The following is a 15,666-nucleotide window of genomic DNA, read 5'->3' on the forward strand; positions in this document are numbered from 1 at the left end:
TGCAAAAGCAAAGTCAGTAGAAACAACCGATGCTGGGGGAGTTGGGTGCCGGTTGAGAATGGGGAGAAGTTAGGGGAGCGATGAAGGAGGAGGAGAGAGAAAGGGAAGGAGGGAAGGAAGGAACAAGGCATGAAGGACAAAAAGGGAGGAGAATCAGTCTTACTAACGCCGTGTGTAGTAGTATCAGGAATATTTAGGTAGATTTTCTTACTGAAGCATCACCAAAATAACCATCAGGTTAATATTTTCTCCATTTTATAAGTTAGGATATAAAGACAGAGTAAAAATAAATAGCCTCTCAAGTTACAGACCTAGTAAAATGTCAAGCTGAGACTCACACTCAAGTATGTTCTGATCCCAAATCCAGACTCTGCGGTAGCCTGAATAACAGCCCCCAAAGATACCAGTTGTTAATCCCCGGAACCCAGACGTTATCTTCTATGGCGCAGATTCTGCAGATGTGATTAAGTTAAGGATCTTGGGATAAAGGGATTATCCTGGATTATCTGAGTGGGCACTCAATACAATCACACATATTCTTAGGGGAGGAAAGCAGGGGAGATTTTACTTAGAAGGCAGGGGAGATACCACAGCGGAAGCCAGAGGTTGGCGTGGTACCAGAAAGGGGTCATGAATCCTTCTTTCAGTTTCCCAAAACATGTTCCTCCTTTCCTTCCGAGCCCTTGCCAGAAGCATTATTTAATATCCATATTTCTGCAACGGTTAGCTCAAGGCATTCTAGGCTTTTTCTATCATACACCTCAAGATTCTTCAAGTCTCTACACATAACCCATTTTCAAAGCCACTTTGAGATATATATATAAATACATAGATATCTACAGCTATATATTTATATCTATACTTACCTCCTGTTAAGTATACAAATAACTACAACAATATAAATGTATTTATGTGTGTATATAGAGAGAGACAGAGAGAGATTTATTATAAGGAATTGGCTCACCTGATTATGGAGGCTGAGAAGCTCCAAGATCTGCTATCAGCAAGCTGGGAACCCAGGAGAGCTGATGTAGTCCCTGTCTGAGTCTGAAGGCTTGAGAACCTGGGGAGCTGAAGGTATAAGTTCCACTCTGAGTCTGAAGGCAGAGGACTAATATCCCAACTCAAATACACAATTCTTTCTTACTCAGCCTTTTTTTCTATTTAGACCTTCAATAGATGAGATGACGTCCACGCACATTATGGAGAACAACCTGCTTTACTCATTCTACCAATTTAAATGTTCCTTGTATCTGGAAACACTCTCACAGACTCAGAAATAATGTTTAACCAAGTATATGGGCACCCCAGGACCCAGTCAAGTTGACATAAAATTAACCATCATGGTAAATGCATTATGGAGATTGATTATGTAAACAACATCTTTCTCTTCATATATTTAGATAGGTAATATGTATCTCTGTTTGATCACACTAGTAATACAACATGTAATTATATAATTCAAGAGTGTGGATATAGTGTTATAAAATTCTAAGGTCTTTACATTGCCTAGAAAGAGAGGGGAAAAAGGCAAAGTATTCATGACTAGAATCTGATATATCCCAGGTGCATTTCGTAATCTCAAAGAACGATCAAAGTGTGTAGAACCACCAACCTTATGGGAGTGGAGGAGGGGAGTAAACATACCAAACAGTTCAAAAGAAAACTAGAAAGAGAGAATATGGGCTATAGAACAGAAGAGAAAAATTTCACACCTAACGCAGAAGAATATATAATGCTTGAAAGTAAAAGGATGGGAAAGAGTTACTAGGCATAAATAAACCATAATAAGATTAGCTGTGTTGTTTTGAGACAAGGTGGACTTTGAGACAAAATGGATAACCAAGGATTTAGAGAAAGTTTTTGTAATGATTAAGCATACAACTCGCCAGGAAGATAATAGTAACTCTAAATTTGTAAGCACCTAATAACATAACTAATAATATATAAATTAAAAATTGACAGAAATCTACAGAGAAAATAAATCTGCACATCACAGTGGAAGACTTTAACATATGTTTTTTAGTAATAGAACAAGCAGGAATGAGTAATGACAGGTGAGACTTAATGAGATTTAATCAGTGTGTTTATCAAATTAGACCTAGCAGACATATATAGAACATCCAACAACTGCAGGGTACAAAATATTTTAAAGCAAACATGGGATATTTACAAAAATCGACCATATGCTGGGCTACAAACCAACTATCTATACATTTCAAAAGACTGAAGTGACACAGACCATATTCTCTGACCACATGCAGTTAAGCCATTATTCAACTAACAAATAACTAGACTATTCCTATATACATGGAAACTAAAGACTATACCATAAAAAATGTATGTTTATAAGATGACAGCAGAATGGAAATTATAAAATAAAATATTTTTTCCTGGAAAAAAAAAGTTTTATGCTTTGAAAATACATTTCACATTGGTTGGGCCTCTGCCTCAGGGTAGAGGCCTCCAACGCTAATAGCGTTCCAATGTGTCCTTGATTTCCTTCAGATAATGTGCTGTTTTTCTTCCTCTCCTACATTCTTATGTCCTCTATGGCCTGCTTCCGGACTCTAGGAAGTATTTTGAGCTGAATGATAAATAAACTATGACGGCAAACATTCTGGGCTGCACACATGGGATGCATGGAGGAAATTAAAGAAAATGGAAGGAACTGTTAAGGGTAGAAGCGAGAACTAATGAAATAGAAAAGAGACTGTTTTAATCAAAAACTTTTAAAAAAGATTACTGTTACTGATAACTCTGTGGCAAAAGTGATCAAGAAAAACAGAGAGAAAGCACAAATAGCTAATATTAGAAGTAGAAAAAGAAAGGGCCTGGCTGGCTCAGTTGGTAGAGCATGCAACTCTTGATCCTGAGGTTGTGAATTCAAGCCCCATGTTGGGGGTGGAGTTTCCTTGATAATAATAAAAAAAGAAATGGACAAGGAGACATCACGTCTGGGGGTAAGAACACATATCATGAACAATTTGCTGATGAATTTATGAGTTAAATGAAATGGGCAAATTAGTAAAAGGATATAACTGTATCTCTTCTATATTATTTTTTCTGTAATAAATACAAAACATGAACAATAATTCAATGCTTAAAGATATTTGATTTATTTAAAAAAAAACTTACACAAAGAATTTTCCAGGTATAGATTACTGGTAAATTCTACCAAATATTTAAGGAAGAACTAATCATGAGCTTACAAAAAATCTTCCAGAGGATAACAAAAGAAAGAGTCCTGAATCATGTTATGAGAATAGTGTAGCCATACTGTCAAAATGTGACAAGGACAAAAAAAAAAAAAATGTGACAAGGACATTATGAGAAAGAAAAACCATAGGCTCAATCTTTTTCATGAATGTAGTTGCAAAAATCCTATACAAAAATCTTAGCAAACCAACTAAGCAATATAAAGTTGGATTTCTCCCCCCAGGAAAGCAAAAATGGTTTAACATTCAAAGTCAAGCAATTAATATGCCATTTTAACAAAATAATGTCACATGGTCATCTCAATATGTACTTCAAAAAGCATGTGATAAAATTCAGCATTGGTTCATATTTTAAACTCATAGCAAGCTGAGAATAGAAGAGACCTTTTCTACCTGATAGAGGATCTAACACAGATCCGCAACAAATATCATACTTAATGGTGAAATATTTCATCATTACCCCCTGAAATAATAGTAAAGGAAAGGATGTCTCTGTTACTACCTCAATTCAATATTGTATTGGCAGAATTAGACAGTGAATTTAAGGCAAAAGAGGGAAATTTAATGTACAAAGATTAGAAATAAATGAAATTGTCATTAGTATACCCTGTGAACATATAATTTAAAAAGAAACTAGCAATAAATTATTATAATTTTATGACTTTAGCAAAGTTGTTAGATAAAAAATTAATATGAAATTCACTATATTTCTATATACTTTTCATAAACCACTGAAATTAAGCTTAATTGTTAAAAATAACATAATCAAATACTCAGCAGTAAAGTTAGCAAGTGATGTCCTAGATTGCTTTGATGAGAAAGGTAAGTCTTAACTGGTACATGTTTGGGGAGTCCTAAATTAATTTTTAGTATACACATTAATGAATGAGTCAATGATGTAAGAATGTCATTTCTACCCAAACCATTCTGTAGATTCAATGCGATCCCAAGCAAAGTCCCAAATTTCCTAAATTCCTAAATTTCTGTGGAATTTGAAAAAAGAGTAAGAAATTTAAATGTGGCTAAAATAAAAAACACAGGTGTTAGTGAGGATGTGGAGAATGCAAAACCCTCCTACACTGTTGGTGGGAACACAAACTGGTGCAACCACTCTGGAAAGCAGTGTGGAGGTTCCTCAAAAAGTTAAAAATGGGACTACTCTATGATCCAGTAATTGCACTACTGGGTATTTACCCCCAAAATACAAAAACACTAAATCAAAGGGATACATGCACGTTGATGTTTATGGCAGCATTATTTATAGTAGACAAATTATGGAAGCAGCCCAAGTGTCCATTGACTGATGAATGGATGCAGAAGATGTGTTGTTTCTCTCTCTCTACACACACACACACACACACACACACACACACACACACACACACACACACACACACACACACAGGATTATTATGCAGCCATTAAAAAGAATGAAATCTTGCCATTTGTAATGATGTGGATGGAACTAGAGGGTATTATGCTAAGTGAAATAAGTCAGTCAGAGAAAGACAAATACCATATGATCTCATTCATATGTGGAATTTAAGAAACAAAACAAACAAAGGAGAAAAAAAGAGACACATCAAGAAACAGACTCTTAAGTCCAGAGAACAAACTGAGGGTCACCAGAGGGGGTGGGGTGGGGGAAATAGGTCGTGGGGATTAGAAGGGCACTTCATGATGAGCACTGAGTAGTGTATAGAATTGCTGAATCTCTATATTGTACACCTGAAATGAATATAACACTGTATGTTAACTATACTGGAATAAAAACTTAAAAACTTAAATATAAAAAAACCTGGAAAAAAAGAAATTTAAATACAAGTGCAAATGATCAAAAATAGTCGAGACTTTTGGGGGGTAGGAGAACTTGCTTATAAAATATAATTGCACATTAAAAGCTACATTAAACATTGCTAATTTTAAGGACGAATAGAGCAATGGAAAGAAATAGAAACAGACATGTACACATCAGAACACTTGATTTATGGTAGAGCATGCTGCAAAGTAATAGAAAAAGAAAGGATGGTTTTTTAAATAAATAGTGATGATTCAATTGGATATCATTCAGGAAAAAATTAAAATATTACCTCTACCTTATGTCATATACAAAATCTCTGTCCATTCAAGTCTTTGACCTCACTTCCAAAACAAGAAATATAGGAGAAGAGACCCAGATAAATAGCACTGACTGAGGAAACAAAAATATGGGCTATGCCTCGGGACAGCTGGACTTGTATCTTCAAAGATGCCCTAAAAAAAGCACTTTAGTGGGATGGTTCTATCTTTAAAGTAAAAGATGTGAAAAATACATTAGCAATCAGTACCAAAACGTGAACCTTGAATGAATCCCAGTTTGAATGAAAATTATAGTCAGTTTAGGAACTGTTGGATGATTTTGATTATGGAGTGAATGTTAGAAAATTTTAGGGTTTTTTACTGATATTTGAGGAAGAATCAGATATCTTTTAGGTAGGAAATATTGTTTTTAGGATATATGTTACTGATGTATATCGGGGCAATGTATCTGTGTGTCTGCAACATACTTTCAAATAATCCAACAAAACAAATAAGCAAACACACATAAATGCACATAAGTTAACAACATTAATACTGCTGAAAACATGAGGTGGATAATGCAGTGATTACTTTTTTTTTCTTTTTTAAGCAGGCTCCATGCCAAGCGCGGGGCCTGAGTTCATGATCTGAGATTGAGAGCCACATGCTCCGCCAACTGAGCAAGCCAGGTGCCCCCTCACTTTTATTTTTCCAGTGATCATGTTTCTGTTTTGTCAACATAAGTGTATGTTTTTTAATTTTCATAATAAAAGCTTGTGAATAAATGAAATCTAGGAGTATTGGAGATATAAATGTGAAAGGCGAAACAATGAAGCTTGTAGAAGACAACAAGGAATACCTTCGTGACCTGGGGATTAAGAAAAATGTGTTGGATAACACACAAGAAACACTGATTATAAAGGGAAAATTTTTTAAATGACTAAAGAAACTTATGAAATTCTGCTCATCCAATTCATCAGAGTGCAGGTACCTTCAATAGTACGCTTATAATATTTTGTTCAACATATGTAGCTATTACGCAGAGGGGTTTGTCAGGACCACAAGTACATAGATGTGTCAAAGAAGGAGATAACACATTTAAAATACGTGTATACTATTTATTTAGTAGGAGAAAAAATTAAGCTGATTTTTTTTCTTTTCCTTTTTTTCAGGGAAGAGTGAGCATTCCCATTAGGTTGGAGCTCATTTAGCCAAGACAGGGGTTACGGGAGGGGTTATGTCAGGAAAGGCAGGCTACAGCCTTGGCCTGAAGTGTTTGCACGTTTCTGCTGAGAAGTAGGGACTTGATCGCATTGGCACAAAGAAAGAGCATGAAGCTGAATGAACGTGGAGAGCCGAGTAACAGGATCAACCGGAAAAGCCCGCTTGTGCTTTTCTGCTGACCGACCACGTATTTCCACGAGTTTGCTGGGAAGGTGATTCCTCTTCTTGGATCTTCAGCAAAGACACGCTGGGGTACTTTAGAAGTGTGGTCTCCTTGTTTTAGCATGCTGAGCTTTGGTTGGTCTAGGTCCCAAGGAAGCCATGGCATACACGCATAGATGCGTGTACAGAGGCCTTATTATAAACATGTTGCTTGTACAAGGTCATCGATCACACAACTGTTCTGTCCACCACGCTTCAATGCCACAGACATATAAAAGCACGGAGTGTTATTCAAGTGCACTAATCCTGAGTTCAGGAGACAGACGAGGGTGCTGCTTCTTCAGTGGGTACCTATGGGGCCTCGGACCCGCACAGTGACGGCCTTACTCAAGGGCTGTGGTTTTTCAGACTGGAGCCCAAACCGATAGCCAGTGATGAGAGAGAAACTGAGCTTCCAGGGATATCTGTCTTTGTTTCAAAGCCTCTGAATAAATGGGGAACTGGCAGAATACTAATTGGCCAGAACATCTACTCCTATCAGTTTCTGGATGAAACCCACATCCTCAGAGGAAAAGATTTTCTGTTCCTGGTGTTTTAAACAAACCAACATAGCTATAGACAGCAATGAGTATTGAGGAATCAGGGACCCCTTGATATTATAACCATAGTGTATAGTGTCATTTTCTAGAGAGAGTGAGAAGGAGCCCATAGTTTTCAATAGATCTGTAAAACTGCTTATGTACCTACAACCAAATTTACGAACTACTACTCTAAAACATCTAGAGATCTACTTATTCATTCAACAAATGTTTATTACCTAATAAATACAGGTAGGTGCCTTTTAGACCAATCAAAGTAACCTGTACCCATGGATTAGGTGTACCATAAATCAGCACACATGTATTTCATTAAATAAGCAGGAAAGTGACAGACTTCGATAGGCCCTGCCAAGAAAACTGCAGATGGTGTCACACAGCGGAACCCGGAGTGAACCTCATTAGAGGTCTCCCCGTCGAGGGGAGAAGTGGGGTGAGGCCTGAACCAGGGGCAGATGCGATTCGGAGGAAGAAGCGGGTGGGGAAGGGGGGAAGGGGCCCAGGCTGTCAGCAGCCTGCGTGGAGACCCGGGTGAGAGCGAGCCTTGCGCGCTGGAGAAGCAGGGACAAGCCAGTGTGCGGGGGCACGAGCCCTCAAGCGAGTCGGGAAAGCAAGCGGGGCTCAGATTCCTAGGCCTCGTCCCCCTCCTGATTCTGTAAGTGCTCTGAGCAGCTTTGGGAACTCTAAGTGGGGAAACACTGCCATGGATTTAACAGCCTATTTTTTTAAAAGTTCCCTCGGCCGGCTGCATAGGAAAGGTACCCTCGGGGCCAAAAATCGAGGCAGACAGATCGTTTCTTCCTCCCTTCAGTAGTTCATCCGGCCATTCTGCCACCGGGTCGCTCGGTTCTGGTCCCAGATGCACCGAAGAATTGCAGACCCCAGACCAGGATGGGGAGACAGTCTACAGAGTAGATAAGTCTAGTACACGGTGAAGAGAGAAAGCCCACCAACGCCGGGACGAGAGCAGCAACGGCCCCAAGGAGCGGAGCTGCAACCTTGTAAGCCTGCTTTCCGTGCAGCTAAATTTGGTTCCGATCGGCGTTTTTGATTGACAGCTGGTGGGTGTAGCCCATTCGGCTTCTGCGCATGCGCCTACCCACGAGGCGTTCTGTTCTCGTCGTATTTGTTTCTGTATTGTATATTCATGAGTTTCTAACAAGCTTTTGCTGGGACCTTAGGGCAAGCTGCACCTTTTGTGCGCCTGCTCTGCTCTTGGAAGTCCCCCTGTGGCCTCAGTGGCCGGGCCCTTCCTGTCCGGTTAGCCGGGGTGGCTCCCAGGCTGTGGCAAGCATCTGCTCTGTGCCTCCCTGCTCTCGTCCGCGGGCCTCACAGTGCAGCAAGCATACATCGGACGCCAGCTGATTTCGAATATGGTCTGATTTATTAACGTATATGTTAATTTATATATATTTATATATTTAATTTATATATATTTAAAACTTTTAAAAGGTTTTTTTAAAGATTGTTTATCTATTTACTTATTTATTTATTTGACAGAGAGACACAGCGAGAGCAGGAACACAAGCAGGGGGAGCGGGAGAGGGAGAAGCCTGCCTCCCGCGGAGCAGGGAGCCCGATGCGGGGCTCGATCCCAGGACCTTGGGTCCATGACCCGAGCCGAAGGCAGCCACCACACAGGCACCCCTTAAAGTTTTATTTATTTAAGTCATCTCTACACCCAACGTGGGGCTGTAGCTCACCACCCCGAGGTCAAGAGTCACATGCTCTTTCACTGAGCCAGCCAGGTGTCCCTATTAACTTACATTTTAATTTGTTCTGTCCACAGGTAGAAACATTATTTCAGATCTGATCTGAACAATTAAAATCACATTTTTGGGAATGCTGTGCAGTAATCAACGTAGTCCAAGATAGCATTATTTTCTCTAATATCACTGAAACACTATTAGTTCACTGATTTTTATTTTTTATTTTTATTGATTCACTTTTGACTTAATGTCAAGTAAAAGTCAGTCTAAGTTTATATGAATTTTGCCATCGTGATATTGGTGCCTATTTTAGTCTATCCACCCAGGCAATGGAACTTTTCAATCTTAATCTGTTATCTATCATAATAGCTATTTTTACCGGCTATCAATGATCTGTGCATTTGACCAGCATACGTCTTGTACCTTCCACGAAATAAAATCTAAGTTTGCAGGGCAGAGAGAGGCGAAGTGCGGAACATTCTGCCCAGACCTAGAGTTTAACTGACAACGTTAAGAGGCTTGTGGTTGGGTGTCTGGGTGGCTCAGTTGGTTAAGCGACTGCCTTTGGCTCAGGTCATGATCCTGGAGTCCTGGGATCAAGTCCCACATCGGGCTCCTTGCTTAGTGGGGAGTCTGCTTCTCCCTCTGACTCTCCCCCCTCTCGTGCTCTCTATCTTTCATTTTCTCTTTATCTCAAATAAATAAATAAAATCTTTATAAAAAAAAAAAAGAGGCTTGTGGTTGACTTTTGGCAACCCCTTGCTGGAATACAGCATCATCCAGCACCTACATGTGTATTAATAGTCTGTTTAAAACATGTCCCGGGGCGCCTGGCAGGCTCCATGGGAAGAGCATGCCGCTCTTGGTCTGGGGGTCGTGAGTCTGAGCCCCACGATGGGTGAAGAGGTTACTTAGAAACAAACAAATAAACAAGCTTTAACTGAATTCCCCGCCTCAGAAAATCAGCTCATCTGAGGGTCTATCAGGACATCTGCTTCTTGTGATGCGGGCAGGATTATATGGGAACACACACACACCATCTCTTGGAGGCCAGCATTTGTTCCCATTGGTTGTGCAGGTTCGGCAGGTTTAATATTTGAAAGCCCCCTTTGATTACAGAACCAGTGCAGGTTAAGTTATGGTTTTAATTTTCATCTTGAGAAATATCTGTCTGGCTTGTGTCCACAAATTCACATACCAGTGGATGGCTTTTGTTAATCCCTGGCTTTAACTTTAAATTCTCTTTGTCTTGCATTTTTTTCTTCTTTTAAGTTTAAATATATATTTTCCTTAATGGAGAAAAAAGAAGCAAAGTCAATGTGAAGTAACATTGCTTTCTTGTTGTCAACGATTAACCTATACTTTCTTCGAGTTCTGTATTTATCTCTTCCTTGTTCCCCTTCTGCTATAATTTAGCTTACAAACACACCCACACGCTCTCACAAGAAGTTGGTGGCAGGGCCAGTCACAAATGTCTGGGAGGCCCCGGGTGCAGGCACCAGCAGGGGACAGGGACTGCCGAATTTGTCTTCCCTCCACAGTAAGCTCAGCAGACGGCACAACAGATTTTCTATGAACTTTTCCTGATGGAAGATTAATCATTCCTCAGAAGGATCGAGGTTGAGCAAAACCAGCCCTTGCTGCCTGTGGATCCAGGAATGATTCTGGAAGGCCTTCTTATCAACCCAGTCCCTGATGCCGAATTCACTGATTCTCATTCTTTCTCCTATTTTTTCCCCCATTTCTACACTTTCTACTCTTCAGTGTCTACAGTTGCTCTCTCTTTTCCTCCCTCCCCATCGTGTATGGGGCAAGAAGTTTGGATTTAGGATTTAAACAGACCTGGCTTTGAGTTCTTTCTAGCTATGCAATTTTGAGCAAGTTATGTAATTTTTATGTATTCATTTCTTTTTTGGAAAAGAACATAATAATACTGACTTTTAAAATAAAGATTAAGAATTTGTCCCCGGAAATGTCTGGCAGGGAGTAAGGGCTTAGTGAATGCTCACTGAAGTCCCGCTGTCTCTCTGTCTTCTTCCTTCCTTCCCCTTCCCTCCCTGCTTATCTTATTTACCCCCTGACCTGCTCTATTCCTTTTCTATCCATTAGTTTTAAAGAAGTCCCCTACCCCAGGCGTCTCCAGCGTGTTACTTTAAATTAAAACTTTTATTACTGAAAATCTCAAACATGTACAAAAGGTAGAGAGGAGCGTATGATTCACCTCACGCACATATTACTCACATCAGCCGTGACAGGCACAACTGCTGGCTAATTTCATTCGTCTAGATCCACATGCGCTTTTCCCCACCGCGACCCCCACCCCCCGACATAAGACACATTTACACAGAGTCATTTTGAAGCAAATCCCGAGCATCGTACCACTTCATCTGTGAGTATGTCCTGCCTCTGTTGGTCTCAGCCCGAAAGAGAGCCCACCTTGTCCCTGGGTGTCCCTGGGACGACTGCGGAGGTTTGAGGTCAACTCCTGCTGTTTCCCACGGCCCTTGATGCCCTCCCTCAGGTGCCACAGGCCAGCGGATTGTAGGATGGCGGCGGAGAAGCCAAGTGGTCTCGGTCTCGAATCTGTTGTTCTGCATCTCATCTGATTGCAACGTGGATAGAGAGTCTGTGTCTGTCTGGCCCTGGCCTTGAACTTGGACAGGAGAATCTTTCCACTTTCCTGAGCATCTGGTTCTCACATACACAGTTGTGGCCTGGAAAACCTTTATGACCTATATGACACAGTCGAGCTCGAAATTCGTAAGATTTCTTGATTCTTACTTTTGCTTCCCAATTGTGTAGGGATAAAAAAAAACTGATCCAATCAGCTTCACAGGTGATCAGAATCTCTCAAAAGCTGGGAACATAAACTGAGAATGTTAGCCTTAGAAGGGACTTTGGCGATTTTCTGGTTTATAAGTGGGTAAGCTGAGGCCTAGGGAGGTGTTTCCCAATGCCTCACAGCGCTCTTCCAGTCATTGGTGAAGGCCGCAGCGTGTGCTTGTGGATACGGTGCGTATTTATTCCTTCCCTGGGAGCAGCAAGGGCCGGAGGCACAGACTGGAGGCTTTGCAGGTGGGAGGGCTCGGGCTTTGAATGGTGTGGCTTCCTCAACTTCCAGTGGTTGTGCACAGACAGGGGGCTCTCTCCCACGCCCTCCCCCGGCCCATGAGGGCAGGAGGAGCAGACAAGAGCACTGCCTAGGGGAGCACACAGCCTTCCTCTTAGTGCCTCCCCAGCCCAGCCCCGGAGAGGCAGATCTCTTCCAGCCTTCCTCCCCCTTGGAGGCCAGGGAGGAGGCTGGCACCAGTGACACAGGCTTTGGAAAGTCCAGTCCTAGTGCCAGGCCAGCCGCCCCGGTGACGGCTCAGGGCCATGGCCAGCCTCGACCAGAGGAGAGCCCCAGACCTCAGCGTGTTTGGGGAAGGAAGTCAGAAGGTTAAGGAAACATGAGGATGAAAATTAAATGCAAAAGGACAGTGGCCTCTCAAGGACTTTCCTTCATTTCCAAACATGTTTTATGGGGAATGGAGCCGAGAGTGGAGAGACAGATGGATTGGAAATCAAAACACAAGTTTATGGTCTAGGTCTGCACTCTTCTGAGACTTTGCCCAAGTCAAGTCCCCGTTCTGAACCTCACTTTTCCATTGCAAATTCAAGCAAGGAATGTGTGTCCTCCGTATGCGAAGAGTTCACTGGGAGGGCTAAGTGGGGTCACTGATGTGAAGGGTATTTGTGAACTACAAATATTATATAAACATACACAATATCATTTTAAAGTTGCAGATTTAGGAATGGGTCTTAGGTCTCACACTTGCACCCAGAGTAAGGAAAATCCTGGAGTTCTGCGTGGGGATCCCAGATGCCCAAAGAGATGATCTAATTCAGGGAAAATATTCAAGTAAAACTGTCCCCAAGTAAATGGGGACAAAAATCTCTAGGTCAGGTTTGGGTTGCCGACACTGGGTTTGAATCTGGGAGAAGGAGGGGGACAGCATCTCGGCAAAAGTGGAACTTGTTTCCTTTATGATCAAAGGAACCAAACTTCTGTCACTTTTAGCTAAAACACAAGAAGCTTGGTATTGATTTCCAGGGAGGATCAAGTCATTAACAGGCTAGGCCAAGGAGTCTGGGGGCTTTATGTGAGTCTTTAAGCTGCCGCTCACTAGCCACGTGACCTTGGGCAAGAAAGTTCTCCTCCTAAGAGTCCTAGCTCAAGGAAAAGCTGGAGTCTGAGTGGCAAAGAGCAGGAGTGGTTGAGACACAGGTTTTCTTGCCACCCTGTCTACTGAAGATTATGGACTCTTTGCAATTGTAGGATTTTTAAAGTCGGAAAGTGACAAGAGTTTATGGCCAATTTAGATCCGGACAGGTTTTCCGCCTTAAAGTTATGGCTCAGGTCACAAACACTTTCACTTAAAATCTTGTTTGATAAAATTGCCTTCCCCTGCCTCTCGGTGGGCATAAATATAGAGATAATTTGGAGCAGGGGAGGTAGAATCCCAAAGTACTCAGAATTACCGACCTCCAAGATCAAGAATGTAAGTCCAAGGAGATGTGTTTTAGGGAGCCGGATTTTTGCTTGTGTGCCGAGAATCGCAGGAGGGCGTCCTGGGAGCGGGGTTGAGGGCGCTGCCAGGAGAGGTTTGGGTACCTGCCTGTGCGGGTGTGATGCTCTCCTAACCTGGGTAGCCTGACTCCCTGAGTGGAGCGGTGTCAGCAGGCGTCTCGAGGCTCGAGCGGCTGCAGGAAGGGAAGAGCCTGGAAGAGAGAAGACGAGCAGATTATTTCCACATTCCGGAAAGGAAACGACAGGGTTTGATCAGCGGCTCTAGTGGAAGTGGAAGATCAGGCAGCAGCTGTGGACCGAGACAGGCAGTGCCCCCCCCCGCCGGCCTCCCGTGGAGATGTCCGGAGACTTCTCTTCTCCGGGACAGAGACCACAGCAGTGGGACACAGAGGCTCGGGGAGAGTTTAGGCCACTTGACCTGCCCCGTGAGGCAGAGTTGCTCTTCTACTCTGGGCGTTCTTGTGTCCTGAGCAAAGATAAAATGGCAGAGAGAGCAAGGAATTTAAAACAGAAAGGCGGGGGCAGGGTGCCCTGTCACAGGACTTTGGGGAAATGGGTTCTTCTACTTGGACGCCGGTTTTGTCATCTGTTGAGTAAACGTGGGATGTTTACCTTGGGGCCACGGCCAGGGCTGGTCCAGTTCACATCCTTCTCCCAATTTTACAAATAAAAACCAGAGGCGCAGACTCTGGTCACACAGCTTGGGAAGGAACAATGAAAAACATGACTCTTGAGGCTCGACGCTTCAATCTCCGTCATTCTACGAACCGAGAGAGCGGGGACCGGTGGGGGGGCAGACACACCACACAGGAACCCCGGCTCAGCCGCCTCCGGGGCGGGGGGAGCTTCGCGGCTGGGTCAGAGGTCATGGTTTAGGCTCCCTCCGCCCCCCACCAGACTGGAGGCCTCTGAGGAGAGATGGGGAATCTGGGAGAACAAAAGCTCGTTTTCCAAGAGAGCTCAGAAATGCCCACGTCGGAGCGTGGAGCCCGATGGCGCCGAGTTTCCAGAAGGCGGAGGCAGCGCTGTGCGGCCCTGGGGAGGGCGGCCCGGCGGGCGGGCGGGGGCTCACCGCTGGGGACGGCTGTGTGCTCTCAGCACCGGGGAGGTGGCCGAGCCGGGACTCCAAGTGCGAGGAAGAGCCAGCCCCCACGAACATTGCCGCGTGTCATCAGGGGCCGCCAGCCTTCCAGGCTGCAGGGCTGTTTCCCGACAGGGGGCGTGGATGGGGGACAGAAACCCATTTAAATAAAATTAATACAGTAAGGGGCGCCTGGTGCTCAGTGGGTTAAGGGTCCGACTCTCGATCTCGGCTCAGGTCTCGAGCTCACGGTCGTGAGTTCGAGCTGGGTGTGGAACCTACTTAAAAAAAAAAAAAAATATATATATATATATATATATATATATATATAACAAGACAGGCATTGCACAGCCTAATGATGCTAAAGTGCCATGAGTTTAAGAGTTTGATTAACTCAACCCTTTGAATGTGCGTCCAAATGGGGGGGAGGGGAAGTCAGTGGGGGAGGGGAAGTCAGTGATGTTTTAAGCTTCAAGGGGCTAATAATCTGATGAGGAACGCACACAGTTTTCAAGAAAACAAACAATAGGAATATTAAACATATTTTACCCATGGGGGGAGAATGGGGTTTGGGAGCCAAAGCCTGGGAATAACACACAGAACAAGAGAGGGGCCTTGCAAGGACAAATGATCATGAATTCGGGAGTGCGACGAGCTCAGATCCCAGCCCTTGAGGTCCAAAAGTAGACAGTATTGTACACAAGAGGGAGGAAGATCTTGACAAGCCTCCCTGGGGGGTGGGGGATAAATATATTATGCAAGTGGGAAATCCAGCAATTCCTAGGCTCCAGGCCTGGGTTCCCTATCTAGTCCCCACTAACGTGGGGACTATTGGGCTGCTGGGAACTGCACTCCAACATGCGGCATTTTTCTTAGAGGAATTCGTGTCTCCTTATTCTTCTCAGGCCCTGGGGCTTCCGGGAGATTAAGAGCATTTTTAATGGTGGATTATCCTCCAGAAAACTGGCAGCCACTAGTCCCTCCCCTGTCTGGGGCACAAGAACCTCCTAGACCAGACCCATGACACCTAGGTGACTTCGGCCAATCT

Source organism: Zalophus californianus, chromosome 7 (assembly GCF_009762305.2).
Source record: "Zalophus californianus isolate mZalCal1 chromosome 7, mZalCal1.pri.v2, whole genome shotgun sequence".
Classification (NCBI taxonomy): domain Eukaryota; kingdom Metazoa; phylum Chordata; class Mammalia; order Carnivora; family Otariidae; genus Zalophus; species Zalophus californianus.